Genomic DNA, 25147 nt, shown 5'->3' with positions numbered 1-25147 from the left:
CTTTACAGAAATGCTTCAGCAGGAAATGTCAAGCAGGAAAAAAAAACCTGAGCATTTATATGACACTCGACCTATCGCATTTCAACTCATTTTTCCTTTTTGAACGAATTCTGACAGAGCTTTAACATACAGTACGACATCAGTGGTAAATCCATATGCTATAATGTGGATCGGTTGGTTCCTGATTTCAAACCAGTTTTTTGAATAAAGAGTGGTGTGCACGCTGAGCTTCATTACGAGCTAAAAATATTTACCAATAATCTTCATATACTGTCATGTTTCTATGCTTCATTTTTTGACCAACTGTATCTAAACTGAACACACAGCAGCTGGAATTCTTCACTGGAGAGATTCTGTCTCCTTTGAAGTAGTTCAAAACCATCTCAGAACAGTAGCGACTTTGCCAAGAAACAATTCAGTTCATTTGTTCTCTAAATCACTTTTCCAAAAAAGGAAAACGTATTCTTGAATAACGTGGAAGCAGGAAACTGTATAAGTGGAGTGTCAGAGATGCATTTTAATGGTCTCACATTAATATATTTTATATTGGTAAATCATTCAGTAAATCGTGCTAAAATTGTGCTAACGATCTGAAACAAATTCAGGTCCATAGCTCGTGGAACACTCATTCAGTGTGTAAGAATCCAACATTACCTAAACCTTGCACCAAAGCACTTATTTTGAAATCACGACAGGACTTTTCTATAATTAAAAAAAATCGAGCTTTTCATTTGCCATGCAAAATCTTTACTTTTGTGTGGCAGATAAAAAAAAATATAACTCCCTTGCTTTCATACAGCGATTTTCAATATCATAACAAAATGCACTTTACTGAAAATGATTCTGTTTCATTCCTTGCGTTCCAATCAAGGATCACAAAACAAGCACTGTCCATGAATCACATTCAAACACAGTGTAATCACTGGGGCTCTTGTGAATGACTTTTGAATGTACGGAAGTCCAGCCAATAATTCCAATTAAGACTTATAAAGTTCTCCATTACATGAAAATAAATTTGAAATGCCCTGGACTGGCTATCCAGTATTCAGTAGGATCACTACGATTAAGGTAGAGTATAATCAATCTGAAAAAAAAAACACAAATCCATGTGTAATCAGTAGTAAATATGAGTGAGGTCTCAGTATAGTGGGAAGAGAACTGAGCTTGTGGCCAGTCGGTTTAAATTTTTATTTTGGGGGGGGGGGGGGGGGGGGGGGGGGTGAGTCCTGTTGTGACCTTGAGTAAAACACTGAAACTGAACTGCTCCACTAAAACATCCAGCTGTTTAAATACACAATGTGAAAAGGGCAAGCTAAAGGGAAACAAACAGGAGAAGGCTTTGCACGATGCTTCTTTTTTCCATTCACAGGGCAACTGGAGACTGGTACATTAATGGTGCATTACTCCAGACTGCAGTAAGAGGATTTGTGCCAGGAGGGATGTACTAAAGCCGTGATAAGGGTGGGCTTATGGGATTTTGCCACCCTGGCAGTCTGGGTCATCTGTTGCATACCTTCCCCTGTCTCACCCATCGGCCACCCCTCAGTAAGATCTCCATAATCACCTGGATGCCCAGGTCTATCCCCGACGAGACCGCTTTCTCAAAATAAAACTGTTCCACAATGTGGTCGTGGGCAACAGATAAAAGCAGTCACAGATTACACACTCACACACATGAATGTGCACACACAAACACACACATAGAAGAGAACACATATCTAAACATTTCAGGGGTTTAACTGAATCAGCCAAGTAAATTTACAAAAGTGGAGAACACACAGAAGAGGGCACACAAGGCCCATTTATAATGAGTAAGTATAAAGCCACCCTACAAAAACTATTAGCAGTGTAAACAAAATTAAATGTCACTACAAAGCTAACATATCTAAAACCATCAACTAGGAGTCAAGGCCCTGTGTAGTTTCCTGTCCTGTCACAGTGCCTGTTCCAAATCTGCACTGTTTGTTCTTTTTCCTGTTCCCACTGCTCTTGATGAGTTCTGGAAAGTGCATGCAATCTACGGTACATGCATTCCCCAGCCCCACAATGGACTCTTATTACCACACCAGGAGGAGAGAAACGGCTCCAAATTCAGCTATGGATCAAATGTCCAGAATAACAAGCTGCTCGCGGTGTCTCAGATGGGAGTGGGAGAAGAGGCTCCCCTTTGTGTCTCCGTTGTCCTAATTTGGAACTGGCCTTGTGACAGGAAGCCCAACATAACAACAAATTCCAGTCGACGTTCCAGCATCTTGTGTCCAGCACACTGTCTTTTCAAAATCGGCACTTTGACATAATTGTGATGTAATCCTCAGCATAACCCGCACATGAAATGCATTCAATACACAAGAGAAACCCTGACACATGTTAACTGAAAGAATGAACCAAAAGATTCCCTTCAAACAAGATAATGCTGGCTGAAATGGACATTACTTATTGGTCACTTATAAAGAGCCTATAACCTAAATTTGCGGTACTTAGTGTTTATAGAAACTTGTGTCATTCTATTTCACTTATTAACACACAAGCAGATTGCATGTACCCTCATAAATCCTTATCATTAGATCTATATCATAAAAAAAACATTTAGGTCTAAAGGAATACCTCCCTGTATGTTACTTCTTACAACTCACTATGATTGACAAGTTAGCCAACCAGTACCAAGCATTAGTTTAATGGCACAAGGAACTTTCCAATAGCCGACTTGTGTCAGTTGCCCCCCCGGTGCTACACCTCTCTTACTGCGACACCAAAAGCAGGTTATGGGTCACCGAAAGCCTTCCTCACTTTGCTGTAATGCAGCCGGCCAACAGACGGTACTGTTCACCTGCCCCCTTTTCCCCCGTGGCTTAGACAACGCCCCGCTCACAGAAAGGTAATCCACCCATTTATAAATCTGCCCCAATATATCTGAGCCCTGTCTAATCACTGCACCTGATCCCAGAGGGCAGAGCTGTGTGCTCCACTGTGTTCGAGTTTCGCCCCGGCCCTTAATCACAGCCTCAACCCTGACCTACCTCCTTCAGAGATGGTGACACATCTACTGCTGTCCCGTAAAAGGGTGACATATTTTGCTGACTCAAAAACCCGTCTCAGCATTACCAAACATCCACACACAGATGCTGAATTGACAACACCCCCAGGAATCGACAATTTACAGTAATTAGCAGAAATTTCGAATTAAATTATTAACATGTACAACAGAACTCTCAATTCATACTCAAGACTAGCACAGAAAAACAAAGAATAGGTTTTAAAAAATTGCTTTTACTTTATTTTCAATGTCTTATTTTCAAACTCCAGTACAAACACCCCCTTCACATAGAAAAATTACTACATTCATTTCCTACATGAAAGATACGATTCCAGTCTACTTCTCCCAAAAAGGGTTATTATGTTTCTAAATCCCTGGTTATTAAAGTAATAAGTTGAGCAATAACTGAGACCAATTCTTCATACAGTCATTGTGCAATCCTGGCTCACTCCACTGAAGTGAATTTCTATCCAGTTATAACTAAGAGTCAATTTAAGACTTAATTACATTAATAGCAGAGGCTCCTGAAACTCCATGACTGTCTGTGCAGTTTAGTAAGGACCCACTCAGCTTGCCAGAGACAATGAAGGATTCTGGGTTATAAGGCAAACCATTAAAAGATGTTCTACGGTGTGGGACTACAATCAGGGTTGGCTCTAAACTACTGGAGCTCCAAGGAAAAATATTCTTAGGAGGCTGCATTTTGAGTAGCCAACCCAGGAACGACAGAAGGCTTACAGGTGTGAATGAGAAAGAAGGGCCTCTAGACATTTGGGGTCCTAAGCGATCACCTATGTCACGGACGCCCAAGAATGACCTCAGGACAAACTCAAACAACAATTCCGAAAACTCAACTGATATCAACGGGGTGAGCAAGTCTGTGGTGACAGACAGCATCCATTAATGCGGCATAAATTAATCAGTTCCTTGTTGGAACAACGCTTCAGCATGTTAAACAACAAAAGAGGGCCACGCAACGCGCTTCTCCGATGAGTTTTTAATAATATTCCCCTCCTACCTTGAGTGACTTCGAGCCTCCGGCCTCATGGAAAATTCATGATCCTTAAATTAATCGCGCAAAGGTGAAGACAAAGATCGCGAGGGTTGTGCTAAATAGAGGCCTTTTTCCTTCTGTATTCACTAGCTACACATACAGCCTCTTCCCCTCCTTGATACTTCTTTAAGGTAGAAGTTCACTGCTTAGGTTATGAAGTTTGTTAAAAAATAACTTTTATGTGCATTAAAATGTTTGCCTGGATTGGTACAGTATACTAATGCACACCAGTATTAGGCTATATGCAGTTTGCCAATATACTGTTCTTAGACTAAATTCTTCAACCACAAATACAAGTGAGAAGTACACAAATAAAACCATTATTTCTAATAATTTCACATTAAAATGTGCAAATTTATTATCGTTAACTACCTGCCACTTTAAAAAAAAATCATATTTATGCTTAATAGGAACAGTGTGTTCATTGACTCTTTTCTAAAATCAGGCAGTTATTAATTATGCATTAATATCCCGTTATTATTTCTATTTATCTTATGTCGACAACCACCCGCTACATAAGATATGATATAGGAGAGGAAACTGAACATTTGACAAATTTACCTTTACTCTATTCTGCAGAAAAATAATATTTCTGAGAGTACAAGAGAGGAGCAAGATTTTGGAGGAAGACAGGTGATGGCAAGATGTGAAGGTCTATGATCCAACATGTATTTCTGTGCAACTTCTCAAATGTGTCATTCTTCATCTTCATTCTTTATATGTTCTTAAGAATAAAAATGTTTAAGAGGACCTGCGTTGGTCTAGTCATTTATTATGACTATCTCTTGGAATGAATGTTCACTCAGATTCGTGCCAGGCCAGTGCAGTGGGTCTTTAACAGGGGCAATGCAGTGACCTCACAGCTGGCCACCACTGCTCTGTAAGTTAAGGCAAATGGGTCATCAAAAAATATAAAGCCAAGATTTCTAGAAGGTTCCCACAACCTCTGCAAACAGGTTGATCTGATTAGCCCAATTTCATGGAACTATGGCAGCTGACGACAGAACAACGCAGATGCTCCCCCGGTTCTCAGCCCATGCATCACAAACAGAGACAGGCTGTACAACAGCATAGCGGTTGATAGCGTCAGGCTGGGAACAAGCAATATAAAGATGCAAACTCTTGGCTTTGGACTCTGCTTAATTTGCTGGTCATGGAAACAATCAGTCTCTAATCTCCCAGATTTATATGATGAGGCGCATTTAGCAAGAGCTGAAATGACTGATCTTATAGAGGGTAAACAACTGGAGGATGAGTAAACAGCTCAAATCACATTACACGCACATGATGCCTGAAACACAAGGCTGGCGGCGACCCAGACAGAGGTAGAATTACCTCAAGCACCTGCGGACTCATCGGATTACGCAAACTGAGTCACCGTGTCGCGGAAGAGCAGGGAGTCCCAGGAGAACTGCCAGCCCTACCGCATCCACCTATGCAGTGCCTGCAGTGCTGTGGCAATGAGTGTCAATGGCACCGACAGGTCTTCTGCACATCTAGACCAAGTTTGGGCACACAAGTTTTTTTTGGGTTCATCAGGTTTGAGCAAGGCATATCCCTGGGACAGGGTCAAGTTGGGTATAATTTTGGAGACCTCCTGCCTGAAAACACTCCTTACTCAAGCCGAGCAGCGTCTCAAGGATCGCCGTCTCCTTGTTAGTGAAGTCTGAGGGGGAAAAGTGCAGGCTGGAGTAGGGGGGACATGAGTTCACACACACACACACTCACCAAACACCCAGACACAAGAGAAAGAATGGCAGGACACACACAAAGGTGGGTGAATGAGAGGGGATTGTATAAGGATTCAACATGTTCACCAGGTCATTCCAGCAGGCAGAGGGAGGTCTGGAGAGGAATCTGAACACACGGCCAGCCTCTATTCAAACCACTTAGATACGAATACGCTTCGGCATTTAGCAACCCATACATCGTGCCTACAGTGGATTTTCCAGCAAGAATGAGGAGGGTCTCTCTGTTTATGCTTGGTTGTGCGGCTGAAAGAGATAATGACCATGAAGGCTATTCTGAAGTGCATTGGCAAACATAGTCCATTTCCATAGAGCACTTCATAAAATTATATGAAAATATGCAGACTGAATAAAGCAGCAGTTGGAATGTAGACCAAAGATTGCTTGTTAAATGTGGATAATACAGAGAAATAATACCTATTTGATTCAAATAGGTCCCTGGCACTCTTACGTCCCACATTAAATGTGTTTGAACATTTAAATGTGGTCTTTGTGCTCTTTCATTACTTTTTTTATTTTTTTTACTTAAACCCTCAGGTGTATTTATATTGACAAGTTTGTTAATAATTCAGCTCACTGCAAACCACAGTCACGGAGTTCCTAAATTCAAACAGCCCTGCTAACACGTTTCAAGGATGTTTGGGCACATTCTGGTTAGATTTGGTTGTGTTACCGTGAGAACATTCCACAAACAGATACAGAACACAAAAACTGTTCTTAACAATTTAGCCAAAAATATAGAAAATATTTCCAGCCACATTTCATTAACATCTTACTGGTAACAGCTCCTGATGGTTATCATTTAGTCAAATGTCAGTTGTGGTCACACTGTGGTACGAATGTTCCCAAGCACACACTCTCCTCCAAAGCATGGAATGCCACCAGCTGCTTCTTTTCACTCAGAAGCCCAGCTTTGCATAGTTGAGCTAGAGGAAGAAACTTCATGTGCAGCTTAACGTGTGCTTGCAGACTGCAGACACCCAATCAACCAGCAGAAGGTTTCTAAGGAGTGATTAGAGAAGGATCTTGGATGTCTGGAAGCAAAGATGTAACTGTAGTTTGAATATTGGGGGGAGGGGGGGGTTGAAATGTATGGACCCCAAGAACTGAAACTGTCTAGGAGAGTCTAAGGGCATGCCCGCCTTCTTCACCCCCCCATTTTTTAAAAGAATAGCTGTGAAATGATGATTTCTGTTCAATCTGAAGGGGAAATTACTTCAGACTACTCATCAGTATATCCCAATCACAACATGAAACTACAGCCAACTAAGCATCGTCCTGCAGGGTGGCTGGCAGTAGAGTCCATCCATGAACCAAAACAGTGCTTTGACTGGATGAGCCACCCAGTAGCCACTGGTATGTAACCTCTTAAAGGCTAACATTTGCACTTGTTTGCTGGAAAGAAATTACATTCTAGAATGTCCCTGAATGCAGCCATATTGCACTGCCTCATTACTTCCTGACTAGCCTGACAGCAAAATGCTCTTTAAGCAACCTGGGAGGAGCAGTGAACTAGAACACAGGTCTGTCACCTGACACCAGAGGTGCCAGACACTACTGAGTAACCTGCCCAGATAGACTACACTACCTGAGCACTAATTAACTGGTCTGTCCATTTACAACCTGCATAACTCATTCTGCTCGCTGACTTTGTGATAAGAATGGCCCTTCACATTTAGTTTCCTAAAATTTTAAGAATACAGCCACAAAGTGCTTTTCACTCTGCTATGAATCCAAGGAAATCACATCAACCCCAATTCAGGCCTCTTTGAGTTGGAAAGTGAAAAGGAACCTCATCTGTATAATGAAAAGAAATCCAAAGTGGTTATGTAATCCATAGAATAGAGGGTTCTCTAGTGTTCAGGGCAAATCCCAAACCTGGCTCTGTCTCACCATCTAATCCCCCCTCCCCCCAGTTTAATTGGTATAATGATCCCTCCCTCGCCACCTCAGCTGATGTGTGGTGCGCATTCATGCGCAAACTGGCTGACGTGTTACAGATTGTTAGCAGTTGAGGCAAGCATCTCCCATACACTATAGAGCACTTCGAATGGCACTGTATAAATGCAATCCATTGTTATTATTTATGTATTTTTTGAGTACAAGACAGACAGATGTGGTTACTCAGGCAGGCATTTAAAAGTGTGGGCAGCAAAGGATTCTGGGTATCACAGAACAGGTCAGGCTTGCAAGGCTGCTGAACCCTGAACCCGTGACCTCTGCCTGGTTTGTTAGCTGATGGAATGTGGAATTGCAGTAATGTCAAACAAACAAATACAGAGGCCAGCTCCACATCCATCCCACCCCATGCAAAGCAAAGGGAACTGGACCAATGTAGACACAAAACCGCATTGTATGTGCGCTGAAAAGCATCCATCAGTACAGTCTGTGTGAGCTTGCGTCTGTAAAGGGACTGCATGTACTGTATGGAGAGAGCGGGGTGGGGGTGTGGGTGGGAATAAGGTGACTCACCGAATTACGCTTCAACTGACGAGGGGCAGCACGTCACCGCCTGACTGGACACCTGAGTGACAAAGACACAGATGGCGAGTGAGAACTACAGCTGAGCCAGTCACCCCACCCCACACCAACCCCACCCCACCCCGCTCCTCTAGGAATGCAGTCTGGGTTAGAGTCTGAGGTTTTCTTCCTGTGCAGTGAATCATCCACACAGGTGAAAACAATCTGAGGAACCAATCATGTTCTCTTTAATGCTAATGAGCAAACGGTAATGAAGAAAGACGCTGATAACAAACAATAACAATGAATGTCATAACAACAATGGCAACAAATGCTGTGCTCTTCAAACAAATTAATTTCAATATGTGGCATTATTCATGTGCACAGCATCAGTAATCGCTGTCGATGGAATTCGATTCAGTATATCCTTAGCCTATTCGCTAAAAAAGCTTTTCCAGAGAGCCTACTTATTTTCTGAACCATTCTGTTTCTCCCTGATGCGGAATCAATCGTGCCTCTCGACCGGACGCTGCGCCACCCACAGCCAATCAAAAAGAACAGCCGGCGAGCGTGAGCGCCGAAGCTAGCGGCCCTCGGAGAAGTCCGTCAGGAGCGATGCCCCGCCTCTCCTGCTGATGGCTGCTTAAGGACGGCTGGGGTACTGCGGGACAGAAGCAGCTCCGCGGAAACCCAGGGAACCTTTGGCCAGGCCTGCAGGATTCCCAATGGGGGAAGATTTCTGTTCTTCATTATTCTGACATCAGCATACCCCCCACATAGCAGACAGAGAGATCTTCAGCGACCCATAATGAGGACGCTGTTGTGACTGACATGAACGTAACTGACATCAATCGGGCTCTGACTGGAGCGTTGCCTTTGCTGGGGCCCAGGTGGGCCACGCCATCGCTAGTTTGCATTCCACCCAAATCCCTCAGCTCACGCCGTCCAGTAAGTTACTATCAGTGTGCTACAATACAATTCATGCACTGGAGAAATACAACTAATGGACAAAGAACAGGAGCAGGTGTGCATTAACTGTTCCAAAAACAGTTTCCCAATAAAGACCAAATCTTAGAGTTAATAACAGGGCTAAATATAGAGCAGGTTATTAAGAGCAGAATATTACGTAAAAACACCGACACACGTACAGCCTTCCAGGAAGTGAGCTTAAGACACATTCTGCTCCTGACAACCATTTCAGCCTCCTGCTGAGAGTGCCCTGAGGCATAATTAGGCTACATGTCAATCTTTCCATTTTGTTTGGTGACAGACACTATGATCATAGAAATGATAGAGGAAACGTTGCTTCCCGAGCATCTGTATGCGCTGCAAGCTTTTCGAGGACACAAATGCAGGTGGCTGAAGCTAGCAAGGATTAAAAAGGACCAGGTTCGGCGTTTCAGTGATATAAACGCAGGTGGCTTTCATGGTGATTTCAGCCCTATTTATATCCATAATAAATTTATAAAGCACCCCATCTATTTTGATTTAGAATGCGGGGGCATTTTGCAACCTACAACTATTCGGCCCTCTGCAGTACCTGGTAATTCACAGACGTTGATATCTGGATGACCTCTTGCAGAGGAAAGTTTCAGTGAAGCCACCACTAAATTCCATGTTGTGACAAAATTACCAAGTTGTGGCGAGATGTGTGGAGGGATTCATAGGGTGGCCCACTCTGGAGCCATATATGCACGGGTGGGGGGGTCAATCCCCAATAAGGCACCTTCTGTGCTGTGCTCTGTCCTCTCTCTGTTACCAGTGCTGTTTTCTATCAGTCTGAATAAAGCAAAAAACAGAAAAGGAGAACAGACTGTCCACTCCAAAAAAAAACAAAAACAAAAAAAAAACTGATTGAAGCACATTCAATGGACCGTTCATGGAGAGCCTCCAAAATTCAACATAGGCTATGCATGACATTGTTCCTCAACGAAGTATTTTTCACTTAGCAATTCAAATATAAAAGGCACTTATTTAAAATGTGTATCAAATTGCTCTTGGCCTTTTCTGGCTTTGAGGTCTAGTCAATAGAATGACACAGCTCATTAATAAAAAAAAATCTCTGAAACAATCTTCAGTACCTCTGGCCAAAGACAAAATCTGCAGCTCAGGATAGGTTTAACACATCAACTTCCAGCTTTTACACACCTCCATTGTAACAGCTGTGATAGTAATTTAGATTAATTTCTGTAAAATGATCTAGTAGTTTATAGTCTGCCAGCGCATATAAGTTGCTAGCGCACCAGTCTGAAGTGCCATTAGACTGTTCAGAAGGAGGAGTCAATTAATGTGTTTGAATAATAAACATAAGTAATAATAGTAATTAAGTGAAGCAATAATAATCATCATTATCATCATCTATATTTTTTTCCATGAACATTAGCAATGCCATTCACAGTTCCATGAAAGCACTTCTGATCAGAGCACCACCCTGCCTTGGGAAAAGCAAGTCAGTCTATTTACCAGTTTATTTCAGGCGCTGCTTATCTTACCTCACACATTATCTCATTCATCTCATTGTGAAAGGAAGCTGTGCGGTGAAAAAGAGATTCATTCAAGTCCTTTGTGTTTTATGTGCGCGTACACACACACACACACACACACACACAAACATTCTCCCTCTCTCTCTCAGTGCGCTAGGGACGACAGGGGAGGAAAAGACCTTAAAGAGGTCTCAGTCGGTGTATCTAACTAATCAGCAAGACGAGGTCTGTGTGGTCGAGCCTCGAGCCGATAAGAGTCCCCCCCGAACACCCAGGGGTCTGATCCCAGCCCACTTTCTCAGCTGAGGTCCCTTCTCTGCCTGTTACCCTTGTTTGCTTTCTACCCCTCTGAAAATAAATAAATAAATAAATAAATAACATATGTAAGGAGGACGGACGTCCCGCTCTCCTTTAAACCAAAAGTAAAAAGAATCTGAATGAATACTGGCATAAAACTGTGGGGGGTGTAAAAACATATTTATATGGAGACATTTTCTTTTCTTTCCTAAGGCCTTGCTTTATGGCTTGGCCAGCATTGGGTCAGTTAAACAGCATTTTCGCTAGAGAGAGAAAATGATAAAAATGGGACATTACCATCTGAACGTGTTTGTTCTCTTTTTTTAACGGGCCATCTGGAAGGGGTTAAACGGGAGTAAGACCCTTTCAGCAGTGCTGTCCCCTGGTTTAAGAGGGCTTATCCATCATGTATTACTGCCGTTTCATTTGTGATAAGCATGAGGCTCGCACCTAAGAAGACAACCCGCATAACTGCAGGGCCGCCGGGTTAGCCTAGCGTTTCAGGTACCGGACGGGCTACAGTTTTGAATTTGCCTTCAGCAAAAAGCTGTTAAACCTGAACTGTGTCAATGCATATCCATCCATCCATGCGAACGTATACAGCATAAGTTCCAGGTAGGTGTGCTACCCAAAACGAGGTCAGGCAGGGTCATCTGTGAGACAAACAAATATTGCAATGACATGCTCTGCTGTCATGTCCCAGCAGTGGTTTCAGCTGCATATCTGCAGTTCTGCAATCCTTTTCCCAAACACCAAGCGCGCTTTACAAGGCCGAGACGTGCGGTCAGAGTCAGGTATGTAGCGAGGCTGCCTTTTGTTTACCACTTCACGCTTAAATCGAATCGGTCTGCAGAACAGCACATTTAGATAAGCGCGGGACAGTCGTGCAGTTCAACAGTTCAGGAACTGGGCTTATAACCAAAATGTTACAGGTTCAAATTGCAAAGTGGGACACGGCCATCGTACCCTTGAGCAAGGTATTTAAGCTGAATTGCTTCAGCTTATATCCAGCTGCATACATAGACACTGTGTAAAAATGAAGAATTGTATATGTTGTTGTGAATAAGAAGTCTGCTCAATGCCAATAATATTATGAACATAAAAACACTGTGCTTAACATCAACAGCAGTGAAGTACTCCTCTGCTTTTACATGTGCGTGTCCTTTAATGACATCTGCACTCAATGAACACCTTGTAGTGTTACTGTTTTCTCTACATCATTTGACAAACTTTCCCCAATGTAGCTATTATTCTGTCAAATCAAAACTATTTTGTTCTATATTATGCATTTATACACAATTAATCTGACAGTACATGTTGTTTAATATCTTGAATTTCAAGTATTGTTTACTAATTTTACTAGTGATGTTTTTAATATATTCATTCGGAACTTAGAATTCTGTTTTCAGAACAATATTTACTCTAGTGATGGTTCCTGCTGGAGCACTTGTTGGATCAACTTATAAAAAAAATATTGAACAAATTTATTACAAAACGCTAATGATATACAAGCCAGCACTCAAATGATATGAAAGCAGAATATTTGATTCACCTTTATGATACTGCCTTTTGGCTCGATTGGCTTCTGAATCACACCGCGGACTTACAACGAGGCAGAACTGAAAACAATTAAACACTGCTAACTGTATGCGCTTGCCACTGTGGTGCCATTATGTATTTAACAGGAGTGAGTAAAGACAGCGTGGGATTAAAAAGGGGGCCAGTCACACACTATGATATAAAATGAAGCGGGCTATGCAATCTATTTCACTGGGAGCTTCTAACACCTATAAAAACCTTCCAAAAACCCTTTCTTACAGATGAGGAAATATGTTTTGAGAAACTGAGCTCCTTCTGAATTTTTCATAGCACTAGCCCCCCTTTAGGGGGAAGAGGGGGGCTGAACTCTGCTTCTTCTGACCACCACTGACGTTGACCCCTTGCCTGTTTTCATACTTCAGAGCATGCTAAACTTATAACAAACATTAGAGTCATCTTCAGGGCAAAAATAACACTGCTACAAATTTATTTCCTGGAAACAAATACAAATAAGTGGTCAGTCTCCCCTTCTGCTATATATCCATTCAACTGACTGAGTTGCCCGGGAAAAAAACTAGACAAAAGGCAACACGCATTTCGCAAACACCGCCGCTTTTAAACTTAAAGCCTTTAAAACTTCCTTTCAGAAGCGTGACCTCTTCATTTTTTCCTCTCTCTCTGCGCAGCCAGAGTTACTCACACAAGCTCAAAGAAATGGTCACTATGCGAGGAATTTAGGCTGCAACGCTGTGCTTTCAATCTCACGCGAAACAGGCAGAAACTACAGGCCAAGGGAACAGACCCCGTCTATTCCTGTTTCCACATCCCCTCTGTACACTGTGTCCCTTATCCCAGTAGCAAGTCACAACCCTGCCTCACCACAAGTACTGATAAACAACCGCCTCTCGTCTGTCAAATGACAAGGACACGGGCAAGTGCTGTGTGAGCATGTTAATCACAGAGGTCACTCATATCAAATAATAAACAATGATAAATTTGTAAAAAAAAAAAAAAATTTTTAATTAAAAAACAACTTCTGTCAACCATTGTACACTGTGTACGGAGTGGGAAAAGACACCTGCTTAAATTTGCTCTGAAAGACAGCAATGACAAGGGAAGGGAGGAAGACCTTATATAGCCCCCTGAAAACCTGCAACCTCTAGAAAAAACAACGCTATATCAGGTATAAATTCTAAATAACGTTGGAATCAATGTGTTCACAAAATACAGAAAAGAAAAATGCCCCAAAATACCCATTATGGAAAGGAGTCTTCCAGCCCTGAATAGTCCGTTTAATAAATTGGTCAAGTCATTCTAAGATCTAAAGGATTCACCATCTCTACTCAGGATTCATGCCACCCTTCAAGCTTATGCAAAACAAAGCTTCATAAATTCCCAAACTCTCACTGAATCTCGTCTGGTGTGACTCCACATAGAGGCCATGAATCTTTGCTCTGTCGACAATTTCGACAACACACACAACAAAATCCCAAGAAGCATAAATTTTGTCTGAGACAGTGAGTTCCATGCATGTATTACCAATCTAGTTTGGGGCATTGTCTCAATTTTTTTTCATCCTCCAACAAAATGTAGCTCTCCATAAAAAAAGATCATAAAACTAGGTGCTTTATGACTTCAGTAGTTATCTGGGAACACTTCGTCATGCTGTCAGTGTCCTGATGAAGACTGTGCTTTTCCCTTAATGTGTGCGGATGTCCCTACATTCCCAGGGCTACCCCTCTTTTGGGATGATACCCACATTTAATGACATGTACACAAAAAAATTTATTTTACTGGCTTGACCTATTCTGAGCAATCAATCCAGAAGAGGTACTACATAAATCAGTGAAAATCAGCGAGGTCGAGCAGCAGGATGGAGCCTCGGATTGAATCCGGACCTAGCCAGTCCCGACCGCTGGGCGACACACAATTGGCACCCGTCACCAAGGGTACGGGAGGTTTGAGTTGGAAAGGGATCCGAATTTCAGCGCTCTTCAGCAGCCTCCAATGGCCAAAAAAGGCGCTCATAAGACTCATAAGGCGCGCATTTCAAAGCCGTTTATTAAAAAGTCTTCCTCCGAGCTGCTGGACACCACGTGATTCGGATGATTCGGATGAGAACCGCGAATGTCTCAGTGCTCACAAATTAGCAGGGTGGCTCACGCATGGAGCATGGAACATGGAACACGGCTGCGGTTGCAACCAGTTCTGGGCCTCTCAGCCTAATTAGGGGTCCAAGCAGCGAAGCTGGTGGAACCCTATTGTATCTGTTAGGATTATTCTTATTATTATTATTTTTCTCCGCTAAAAGTGTCTGAGGCTCAGAAACCATAAGCCCTGGAGCAACCAAATTTGGCAGGTGGGTTCCTATGGGCCCCCACTACTCAGGCACTAAAAATCACGTATGTCAGCCAGATGGTGGCACTATAACAAAGGGTAACGCGTACAAGGCCATAACTCCCACACCATAAGTTAGATCAACACAAAACTTCATCGACATATGTATCTGAACGTGTTCTACAACTTTTCCATTGGCCCCACCTATGTCCGCCATATTGTTTGCCCGCCATTTAGACTTTTGAGTTGGGGCGTGGCAGTTTTCTCCGCTAAAATGTCTGACGCTCAGCAACCATAAGTTGTAGACCAACCAAATTTGGCAGGTGGGTTCCTATGGCCCCCCACTACTCAGGCACTAAAAATCACCTATGTCGGCCAGATGGTGGCGCTATAACACGAGGGTCATACTTTAAAAGGCCATAACTCTCACACCGTAAGTCAGATCAACACAAAACTTCATCGACTGATGCATCTGAATGTGCTCTCCAACTTTCCTATTGGGAGCACCTATGTCCGCCATATGGTTTGCACACCATTTGGACTTTTTCATTAGGTGGGGTGCGGAAAAGCTTGGAGCTCCAAATCCAAACGATTACGACATCGAGTAAACTTCTTTACGGCAAGCGACAACCATGGCGACGCTAGTTTTTATCAGTGAAAGCACGGTCTGACACTGCCACCTAGCGTGCATGCTAAGATCGGCTACCCAAAGTTTCTTAGTAAAAGCTTTCTGAGAGGATGAATAATTACTTTTATTTGGCATGGGTCCATTTGAAGACAGTATCGGGTGAGTTCGTTTAGTCTTTGCATCTGTCATTATGCTGAGAAACAGCTAAACCATTTTATTTATGGGTTCTTAGTTTGTGTGCAAACGCGCGAAAACATGCTGGTATAATGAAATAATAACGGTAGCCTAATACATATATAGTCCGCTTCGTTCCGTTGCTACCATAACATAACGACCTAGAGCTGCAGTTTCTCGCTGCAATTACTAATATTGAATATAAACAAAAGACGCAATTTATGCTGTAGTCTGCCAATGTCTAGATAAATAATACGGTCCGTTTGAAGACAATATCGGGTGAGTTCGTTTAGTCTTTAAATCCGTCATTATGCTGAGAGAAATCGTATTCTCAATTTAATCTCTAAGTTGACTGTAAGCTTAGGGTTGTAACTATGTAGTTGTTTCGTGGGTGACTTAACTCGTCTTAACTATTGCTTGTATTTGTGCATGGACTGCGTTGTTGCTGTTCTTGTCTGTGTTAGTGTTAATCAGTGTAACCTACAGGGTTTAAGTTGATCAATGCGGTTGTTCCCTGCACTTAGAACGGTAGGCTACTGCCCTCTAGGGTTTTCGACACACTTGTTCCAGGTTATGGTTATACATTTTGTTGTACATCGCTCTGGATAAGAGCGTCTGCCAAATGCCTGTAATGTAATGCAATATTCCGTAGCAACAAGATGAACCCGACATTAGCCCTAACATATGCCAATACAGCAGTGAAAACGCTGCTAACTGAATGACGAAATAAGCGAGACTAACTTTTTTTTTTTTAATTACCACGTCATTCTACAGTCAATATCTGGGACTACACATTGAATAAATATACAATCTTACCATTGGTTTTACGCGTAGAGATGTCCCTTTTGCGAATGAGTGGCCATATATTGTCTTGGATAATCCGTTTGTGAAATGTCGGATTTTTTCAAAAATAGCTGTGCGTAATACCACACCTGTTGCGTACGGCGTTGTCGTTCTTCTTAGTCCAATTCGGCTTGATTGACAGTTCATTTATTCAGCAGGTGAGATTATAAGCTTTCTAACGATGTATAACATGTCTGATTTTGCTTTTGGAATAGCGTTTTATAGGTCAGCGTTACTGAAACTCTTCTCATCTGCCAATGTCTAAATAAATAAATTAAACGGTAGGCTTCTTTGCCAGCAGCACGCAATTCGCGAGTTGATATTCAGTCTTTCTTCCGTTTTTTCTCAATGTCGTATTTATTATTTGAAATGTGCATTCATGTGTTATTTTTCTATCTGTCTCTGTGGCGCTCTGAAATGTGCATTCTCTGCTAAGCTGAGCAATGGATTGGAATATGTGTCTGAGGTAGTGTTGCACGGTATACCAAAACTTCAGCACTTTCTCGGTACTTAAAAAAAAAAAAAAAAAAAAACGGTTTCGTATTTGAATTTTCCGACGTTCGGTAGTTCTGCGTCAAATGTAAAAGCCAGGGAAATGTGTCTCCCGCATTACTGATTTAGGGGATGAAAAGTGTAGTTTGTCAGAATCTTCGCTAGATGGCAGTAGCAACTAAGGTTGCCAAGTGAGGTGACCTGCGCTTGTGCATTCTCTTTCCTGATACAGCGCAAGCTTTGACTCAGTTCACTTCAGTAGCAATAGGTGTTCCAATTTGGAAATATTTTCTTATAGATAGATGCTGTAATGTTATTACAATATGCTGTTTTTAAGTATATTTAAAGGTTAAAGACCTGTTTTAAAGATTGTTTAGTTTACAACTGTTCAATTTCAGAAAAATATTTAACATATTTCTCCATTGTTCAGTGTTGTAACACTATAGGCCTATGCATATTCATATGTTGCAGAGGCTTCAACTTAAAGGTTGTTAATGAACCAGGTTGTTCATAAACCATGAATTTGAAAATGAGGTCAGCCCTTGTGGACATTACGTTCCTGATCTATTAAGGTAATTTCAGTATCGTTAGGTACCGAGTATTTTATCAGTATCGAGTATCGTGATACTAAACCTGGTATCGGTATCAAAGTCAAAATTTTGGTATCGTGACAACACTAGTGTGGCGCTTTTTTTAGTTACGGCAGGGAAGCGCTGCAGCTGTACATACACGCTCGGCCATCTAAGTGTTACGACATGCCATCTAAATGTTACGACATAGTCAAGGCCTTGACGGGAAGCTGTCAGGACTCATCCATGGCGACGCAACTAAGTCATCAGCCAGCGTCTCAGCACAAAATTGGTCATAAGTCATCTATTTTTTATACGATCATCACAATATTCAGTACATATGTTGGGTGAAGGCGTATGACCATGAGGACACAGCCATTTTAAAATCGCTCTATAGGGGGCGCGATGGTGCCAATGCTTGGACCCCTCCCAACGCCGCTTGCGGCTTTAATTAAACTTAGTATTGCCTTCTTTAAGAGTAGCTTCTTGTTATCCGAGTTCTCACTGCCTATGGTACTCCAAACTAATGACAAATAGCCCTATGATGCCGTTATTTACAAAACGGCAATCAGCAACGAAACACAAAACCCAATTATCAAATGTTCGCAATGAAGGAAATGCTGACCTTTACACAGGCGACTTTTGTAATTTTATTTAAAGCAATTGAAAAGCACTCGCTTCAAAACACAGACCACGTTCTCACCTGGAACCCTAGAGAGAGCACACGCTCCGCGTGCCACAGTAATTCAGTGACAGCCCAAGCTAATTCCAGAGAGAAATCTGTCACCATAAGCACACACTGAAATGTACCGTGCATGGTCTGTGCTATTTACCTGCTTATTCACCTGGATTCCCCTCTTCTAGTGCAACACAGTTGCAGAAATGAGAATTATAATACCCAGAACAACTGGCTACTTTTAGATGCAGGCTGAAAAATGTACCTCTTTATATTGCATTTTGGTTGCATCAACCCAGACTTGCTCTCTCCTGGGAACATGCAATATTCACTGATCCCTTCTTTCCTGCTGGGGCTCTTTGTAATTAATGTTACAGCTATTTTGCTACGAACTTGTACACGTCCCCTTCGATACTTGCTCTTGTTCATTAAAATATGTTTATTACAGGACTGTGCCATACACTATTAGGCTTTAATATCAATACAATATTAATATTATAATGGTGTTTATCAATACAATATTAATATAATACTGGAGAAGAGCCACTGCAAAATGAATGTGTTTAAATGCAAAACGTACATAAAGTGCTTCCCTTGATAACATCCTAATATGAATATTGAATCAATGTATACAGACCTGTAGCAATAATGCTATAAAAACCAAGAAAAAAAAACCAAGAAAGCATTGCTACTTCATGCTGAAAACTCAGTCTCTGTGCTTTTAAACCTAAAGAGGGCATCATAAGAGCTTTGTTTCTGTAATAGAGAGGGGAACTCCACTGCACCAGGAAGGAAAGCAGAGAGCAAGGCCTCTTCAGAGTTCTGCTGCTGTCCTTACCACTGCCACCGGATGGATGGTCTTTGCTGGACAGCGGCTAAATGAAAAAGCAAAAAATGGGATGGATTTGGGTGCAGCGAGACAGATGTAGTTCTGCTTGCAAGATTTGCGTCGGTTAAAAAAACAAATGAAAGTTGGACCACACATAAGAAGATTAGGAGAGATTCCCTCTTCAGATTTGAACATCTTACCTGAATACTCGCTGGTTACCAACGATTTTGACCCCAGCCTCCAACACATGTACCCTAAATACGCCAGGATGGGGTTAATCTTTTGCGGATCAGTTCACGCGTAAGCCCCCCCTCCCCCCCCCCGATCAAAAGCCCTCGGGTAATTTGAGTCCGGCGAGAGAGACGTGTGATTAAAGAGAACGGCCGGGGATGAGACCCCCGTGTCCGGTCAACCTGGCACCCAGGAGAAACGCGACGTGCCCCCGTCAGCGACTGGCGCCCCCGTCGCCGCTGCTGAAATCCATCCGCTAATGCGTCACTGATAACGTGCCGGTTATCCGCTAACAGAACAGCTTTTCCGCGCGAAACCGGAAGCGTCTCGCGGCACAGTACGCGATGAGCTGTGATAATGGAGTGAGATAAATGTGCACGTGGAGTCATAAAGCAGATTAACTTCTCTCGTGCCCCAATAAACTGAGAGTACAGTACAGGCTCCCTCCTTTCTCATAAACATTCTAAATATTCCCTGTATTAATACCCATGACAACACTATAAACCTTCAGTACACATTTGCCTAAAACAAATGTGTGTAGTGTACACAACCCTGTGTATCCAAACCGATAAAGCCTAATCCAAAGCAAAAGTAATTGTAAGATACAGTACAGTTGTTCAGAGGGTTTGGATGTAACTTAATATCTCATACTCATCTAGATCTCAATCATGCATCAAGTCCATGCCCCAGTTGTCATGATGACCATGTGGTGGTGTTGGGCTCAGGACATACTGTACACAATGTCAGCTATGTTTTATTTATAACATTGGCGGGAGCAATGTAAAATACAGATGTGCCTACAGCCTAGTACACACTGACATGCCATTTGAAACCAATTATTTCTTTCTGCTTTGCACAAAAGGGCACCATTGACAATTTTTAAATATGACATTTATTATTTGAATGAATGTGAAGCATTAATAAGGCATTTTACAAGGGCTAAGGGCTAAATAAAACTTAAGGCAAAATGACTCAAGTCAAAAACATTTTGCTGGGGCGGGGAAGGAACGGGGGTTATTCAATTATCAATATGGTAGGCACTGCATTTATGCTCAGTTTTAAGCCTTTTTTCTCAACCTATTTGGCCGACTAGATCGTTGGTTGCTCATTTTGTACCAGTTCACTTTCCCTTACTTTAAGTGTATTCACCTGCTACATGCAACAGGTGTTGTCACTTGTGAGGTCAAGTGCATTGCAAAGTCCTACTGCGTAGTCAGTTTACTGTACTGACAGTATGTCCATATGGGAATGGGACACAACACCACAGTGAAAACATCCACCATCACTGAACATTAAAAAAAAAAAAGAAAAAACTTTTGCAAAATAGTAAATAAATAAATGAATGAATGAATGCTTTTCCACTTCAAGTTAAAGACAAACCAGAGCTTAACCTAAACGACCCCCAACAGCGTGATACCCATGATTCGGCTACTTATCGTAATCATCCCTGGGGACTTAAGTCAGCTTTAAGGAGCCACGTGATACCAATCGCAGCAACAGGGCAGCAAGCTCTCAATTTGCTTATAAGATCAGCAGAACAGGTAGGCCTAGGCCTAATCCAGACCATTGGCAGATTGTGTCAGTTGTGTCAGTTTTTCCCACTTGATGAAATAGTCACTGCTATTGTGCTGAAGTTCATAATCAGCTTAAGGAGCTACGTGGTGTTAACGTCTCAAAATCGAATACCAGAAGGAGGCGGCCCATAACAAAAGATGGTGGCAAATTAACTACGGTCAGAATCCAATTTTTCAAATGAGGCTGTTGCCACTCATAATGATGGAGTGTATTTGTACTTGACAATCACAAATTTACTTTCCACAATACAGTCCCCCCCCCCCCCCCCCCCATCTTTAACCGCTATCATTACAGTGGAGCTACACTTACTGCACCAGAGGACTGCTTTTCCTGTGCGGCTAACACAAGCAGACTGCATACCTGGCGGACGGGAAGAGGTGCCTGGCAAAAAAAACCCTCCGTCACCAAGCAACGCATGGTAATTACAAACAACAGTATGCAGCAGTATCTGCATGCATCTGCAGTTAGGATATTACCAAATTTTGGCACCACAATAAATTACACACCACTTAAAACCATTTGAACCATGATATATATATATACATTAAAAAATATATAAATAGCCTTGTATAGTTCTGTATTTCTGGATTTTTATTTACATTTATCTTCTCACTATAAAGGACACCCACAAGTCTGACATTTATGAACTGTCTTTTTAAAGGTCACTTAAATTTAAACAACCTCATCCAAATACTTAAACCTGGCCAGGAGTCAGGTTCTCCAAACTTTTCAAAATTAACTTTGGCTCAATTGCATAAAAACCTACATATTTCATTTTTTTCCCTTCTTCATTTGGCTGATATCTTTATCCAGGCACAGGCGTGTATGCATTCGCACACATGCTTGTTAAATGTCACGGCTGTACGGGGGATTCAATCATGGTGAGAGAACAATCTTGGGTGCTCTTTACGGTGGGGTCAGTCAAGGCCAGAGGAGGAAAGGCAATTACGTATGCGAGCCTGCTATTCCACTTAAAGAACCTAAGCAGGGTGCCAAATATAGCGCCATGAATCACGGGCTGTCAGCACCTAGGGGGGACGCATTTGTACCCCATAAGTACCATTCATCAGAAAACAGCTGAGCGCAGGTGATCCATTTAGGGCCAATTGTCTGGGGGGGGGGCAGAATTTAAGAACAGCAACCCCTTTGTCGAGGAATTACTTTGGTCAGAGGTTAATTTGCCTCCAGTAAAATACTAGGATCACAAAGGACTTGATCCTGGTGGTGCACACGTGACTTGGGCACACAGTGGGGCCTGCTTACAAAGGACCAGACGCTAATGCAGCTAGCACAGGTAGCACCACATGCTAACTGGTGCCAGACAAGAGTCGCATTTGCTGTAAGCCTGCGAGACTCCCTCAATTCCACAACTACGACCTCCTCCGCAATTCATCGATGGCTACGATGAATCGGTTCATAACCAGATTAATTGTAATTACATTTTGGCGAATAAGGCCAAACGGCATTCAGCGGACCACAGGCAGGAGTTCAGACAATTCTCCCACGTGCACGACTGCCTCTGGCTTCTGGGAAGCGCCGCATTCCGTGTGTAGTGAGGCCAGCATTAGCACACTGAACCCACGCCTGATGTGCAGGGATTTCGGTTTCCTAAAATGTCACTTTACCCCAACCGTGATCCTGCTTTGTGGAATTTTATTCTGGATCCTATACATCTCACGGAATTTAGGACTAATCTTGCTTTCATCTGAAAAGACCGGATGGCCGCAGACAGGATTTGTGCAGGGAAACCTTTTTTCCACCGGCCTGATCATGAACTTTACCGTATGTACGCAGCCCTGTCTGTGAACCCACGCACCCATGCCAAATCAAATTAAGGCAAATTCAGGACCGATAAAGACCAACACCAACAACAGGAAGTGTACAACTGTCTTTTTTAAAGAAAACAATTTTTTGATTCATCTTGTTTGATCGAAGCATTGCCAACAGACCACAGACTCTTAAGGGGCTTGATTTAGTCATACTAACACAGGGCGGTCACATTTCCTCATTGCTCAATGAGCGTCCAGCTGAACAAAAGCAACTAGCCCACTGCTTTATCCAATATTAATCTCCACGTGATCTCTGCTTTAGGAGCACCACAGCCACTGGTGGAACCAAATCATAACTGCTCTTTTCCCAAAGCAAAGGAAAAAAAACCTTTAAAAGTAAAATATATCAGTCTTAAATCTGACCATTTTTACATTTCACATCGTGCTACAACACAACAGACATTTGAAAAAGCTAAGCATCAGCCCTGATACTTTGAAAAGGAGGCAGCTAACTGTATGGTCAACTCCAAAAATCTGGAGTCAATCAGATGTACAGAACTAACCAATCAAGCTTTACCTAGGTCAAACAACGCACTATCCTCCCAGATACACTACAGAAATGGAACTCAGAGAGGGGAAAGCTCTCAGATTAATTTTCAGTACAAATTTAATCTGCCATTTGCTCACAGGTCTTAACCCAAATAACTCATTTTTTGTTGTCTTGCTTGCTTCGCTTTTCACCAGATGAACCAGCTTTCATCTGTTTAAATAGTTTAGATACAGTATGTGTGATTAGGGACTTTGGATGTATTAAGGGAGGCAAAATCATGTGATTCTGTTGACAAAATAAGACGCATTCTTTCTGATAAATGTTTCTTTTGCTGGATTAAATTTGGGTGCCATTTACCACCATCTTTGACAGATTTCAACCTGGAAAATGAAAAGAATCATTCAGTTTCCTAGACCACACAATTTATTTACTTTCCAGCAACATATATGAGCAAGATTGAGAGTAATATCCAGTCACTCATACCAGTGAAATAACGGTATAAAGGTTTTTTTTTTTTTTCCAATGCAACAAATGGAAAAAGGGTATTGGTTTGGTTACATGGTTTAGCCTACATATTGGTTTACACGTGAAAGAAAGCATGGATTAAGTGAGTGTGAGCTGCATAGTTTATGTCTTCCATGTTTAGTGAATTATTTCACAAAAGTTCAGACACACAAATGCTCTTCTTATGCACTATCCAAACTTTTGAAGTTACCAGCTATTTATCCACATTGAGAAGAAGAGGCTGGCAAATCATGACTAACTTCCACTTCCACCACCCTGAAAACCCTACAGAGTGAATTAACTACACCGTAATCATGGTTATTTGTTAGTAATTACTACTGAAAGTGTGCGCTTGTGAAAGATTGGATAATTACTGTCTAATCCTACTGAAATTTAGGCTAACACGTGAAAAACAGGTTACGAAAATTAAGGGTTGGGGGGAAAAGCCACAAAATGAGACAAGCTGTCCATTTAGAAAGACATCAAGACTGACTTACAAGGATTTACCACAACACCAAAAAAATAAAACCAAAGAAAGAATTATGTTCTTAAGAAAGGAATAGCTGCTGTTACTCCACTATAAACGGTCTAAACCAGACTGTTCAAACCCCGGAATCTGTTTCCTTTTTAAAGAAGACAATCATCCTCTATTTGGGTGAATCTCTTAAACTCTAATCTTTAAATCACTCTTGCCAATTATGCCTTAAATTTATTCACTAACACGGGAGGGTTGTCTACTAAAAACAAACAACAAATCTTACAATCTGTGAATACAAATTTTGAAGAGAGAACTGAACAACAAAAGTAAATTAGGTGTCAAAGAAACAGAAGCCTTGACTATGACCAGTTATCGAACCTCATTCTGAATAAAGTTATGTTGCAAGGTATAAAAAGGGCGAGTTCAAGATCATAGTTGCATGTCCCTTTGCAGCAACAGCGTCATTCAGTCCAGCAGGGCAAGCTTCAGAACGCAGAGCCGCGAAAACATGCCTAGCCATCCGCCAACACAGTTCATTGTAGTCATACGCGGATCGTAATGTAGGCGTCACTTTACACAGGCAACCAAGCAGGAACGCTCTGAATTACCGACAGTAATTAGTATTCCTAGTAGTCTTATTTTTCAGTTCATTAAGTATTAGGTTATTTTTGTTCATTAACAGTCATACATACATAGAGCAGACACACGGGAATTAAGCTAGGTGGAATGTATAATTAACCGTTACATTTTAAGTAAGATATTTTTGTCAGACAGCTATTGTACTTTCACAACTATTTTCTATTTTCCTCTAATTAGGAATCCCCAATTATGTCTTTCGTGCCGCGACTGCACAATCCTCTCCACACAAAACGCCAGG

The 25147-nt window shown here is 41.9% G+C and overlaps 1 protein-coding gene across 5 annotated transcripts in view; it reads right to left on the bottom strand.

Annotated features, from left to right (window-relative positions):
- LOC118229691 (lipoma-preferred partner homolog) overlaps positions 1-25147 on the bottom strand; it is a 132123-nt gene that overhangs the window by 91199 nt on the left and 15777 nt on the right. For 3 of the 5 annotated variants that reach the window (XM_035421904.1, XM_035421903.1, XM_035421907.1), the window contains one exon: positions 8309-8360. The exons of 1 other annotated variant lie outside the window; for it this stretch is intronic. The gene's annotated coding sequence lies outside the window, so the exon portion shown is untranslated. Of the gene's footprint in view, positions 1-8308; positions 8361-8763; positions 8785-25147 lie in introns of those variants that run through there. One more of the 5 variants, XM_035421908.1, reaches the window with a different exon arrangement.

The sequence above is a fragment of the Anguilla anguilla genome, chromosome 6 (genome assembly GCF_013347855.1).
Source record: "Anguilla anguilla isolate fAngAng1 chromosome 6, fAngAng1.pri, whole genome shotgun sequence".
In the NCBI taxonomy this organism is placed as follows: domain Eukaryota; kingdom Metazoa; phylum Chordata; class Actinopteri; order Anguilliformes; family Anguillidae; genus Anguilla; species Anguilla anguilla.
Note: the sequence above shows the minus strand (reverse complement) of the source record. Positions and strands in the feature narration are given on the sequence as shown.